The sequence below is a fragment of the Cebus imitator genome, unplaced genomic scaffold (genome assembly GCF_001604975.1).
Source record: "Cebus imitator isolate Cc_AM_T3 unplaced genomic scaffold, Cebus_imitator-1.0 Scaffold257, whole genome shotgun sequence".
Taxonomy (NCBI): domain Eukaryota; kingdom Metazoa; phylum Chordata; class Mammalia; order Primates; family Cebidae; genus Cebus; species Cebus imitator.
Window position 1 is genome coordinate 1,286,317 of NW_016107572.1, and position 2,316 is coordinate 1,288,632.

Consider the following 2,316-nt stretch of genomic DNA (forward strand, 5'->3'; position numbering starts at 1 on the left):
TTAAGGTCCAAAACATGGAAACCTTTTTTTCATTGTCTTTCAGTTCACCATGAAAGTCTATATTGCCTGAAAGAGTGAGCAAGAGCCTTTGCACCTAAGATCCAGACAGTATTAGCTTCATCAGCCCTTGGAATTATTACATCACAGACAATATAGTATTTTCTCAGTTGGACATTTTGTTTAGCCACTCATTAATCTGAAGATCCGAGGGAGAAATACTTTATTTCTTCACATCTAAGATGCCAACAACTGTGAGACACACCATTATTTTATGCACCACTGAAAAGGAAACATGCTTCTGATATCACCGTAAGATAGACCATATATCCTGACTTGAAAGAAGTTAAATTCTGAGAAATGTGTGTTAGGAGCGGTGAGATGAAGCATTACCTGCCTGGCTATCAGTTCTTCATGCCACGTTCCAGAAACCTGAATGCTCAGGCCACAGCACTATCGTGGTACCAACCATTCTACCCATGACTAACAGTATCTAAAATTACCAACGGATTTGTCTTAGGGTGTATCTGTTTCTTTCCTTATTCGACAGATCTTTCTTTGTACCTAGCATACCTGTTAGACACTGTCATACCCTCAAGGGTTCACAGTCTAGAAATGTATAACTTTGGTTTAGGCCAGGGGTCACCAAGCCATGGCCCATGTGCCAATTCCAGCAGACCGGGTTTTGTAAACTATTGTAACAAAACCACACCCGTATGCTTGATTAGTGCGAACATCTGCTTTTATAGTACAATAGCAGCGTTGTCACAACAGAGACTACATGTTGCCCGCAAAGCCTACACTATTTTCTTTTTGTTGTTGTTGTTGAGAGTTTTGCTCTATTCATAAGCTGGAGTGCAGTGATGTGACCTCAGCTCACTGCAACCTCTGCCTCCTGGGTTCAAGCAATTCTCATGCCTCAGCCTCCAGAGTAGCTGGGATTACAGGTGTGCACCACCATGCCCAGCTAATTTTTTGTGCTTTTAGTAGAGACAGGGTTTCATTCACCATGCTGTCCAGGCTGGTCTTGAAATCCTGACTTCAGGTGATCCGCCTGCCTTGGCCTCCCAAAGTGCTGGGATCCCAGGCGTGAGCCACCATGTCCAGCCAGCCTGAAATATTTTCTATCCGACCTTTTACTGAAAAAGTTTGCTGATCCTTGGTTTAGGCTAATAGTTTGGGACTATAGTTGGGTCCCTTTAAAAACCTTCCATTCGAAACAAATACGCTGTCCATTCAAAGTGGCACAGACTGTTTAAAAAGATAAACTGGGTGGGAAAGAGAACGAAGAGGACAGGACAGACAGAGAATAAGCACTAGGGATTATTTAAGACCTTTGCTTCCTTTCTCTTTGCCTCTAACATATAGCCTTCTGAGTATTATACGACATTGATAAGGAGAGAAATATCTATTAACCTGACAATATTGCAATTCATTAGCAATTCTGGTACTCAGGTTTACAAAGGAAGAACTGAACACTTGTAGGTAACATCTGATGTAATGACAATGGACTTGAGCCATTCTTCACTAATCTTCGTCAGTGACATCCTCTCAACCCCGGCCCTCTGTGCTGTCATTCATGGCTTCATTCAACCAACATTTATTAAGCAATTGCTATAGGCAAGGCATATAGCCTGGGCACTGGGGATGAAGCAGTGAATAAGATAAATCCCCTACTTTGTGGAGTTTGAATTTTAGTGGACAAGCACAAAAACAGGTGAAGTAACTATGTACTGTGTCAGACGATGGTGATACCCGCCATGATGAAACATGAAGCAGGATAAGGAGATAAGAAGTGACAGTGGAGGGGCAGGTGAAGGGGCGGCAGGAGGCCAGGGAAGGACTCGCTGCTGTTTGAGGGAAACCTAAGAAAGAGGGAATAGGCTGTTAGGATATCTGGAAAGATTTCTGAGAGGGGAATGAATACATGCAAAGGTCCTGAGGCAGCAGCATTGCTGGCCAGGCTTGAAAAGCATCCAGGAAGCCTGTGTAAGTGAAAGGGAACAAAGCGGGGCCAGGCACAGGGGCTCATGCCCGTAATCTCAGCACTTTGGGAGGCTGAGGCAGGCAGATCACCTGAGGTCAGGAGTTCGAGACCAGCCTGGCCAACATGGTGAAACCCTGTCTCTACTAAAAATACAAAAATTAGCTGAACATGGTGGAGATCGCCTGTAATCTCAGCTATTCCGGGAGGCTGAGGCAGGAGAATCACTTGACCCCGGGAGGCAGAGGCTGCAGTGAGCCGAGATCACTTCACTGTATTCCAGTCTGGGCACAGAGCGAGACTCCATCTCAAAAAAGAGAGAACAGGCCAGGCGT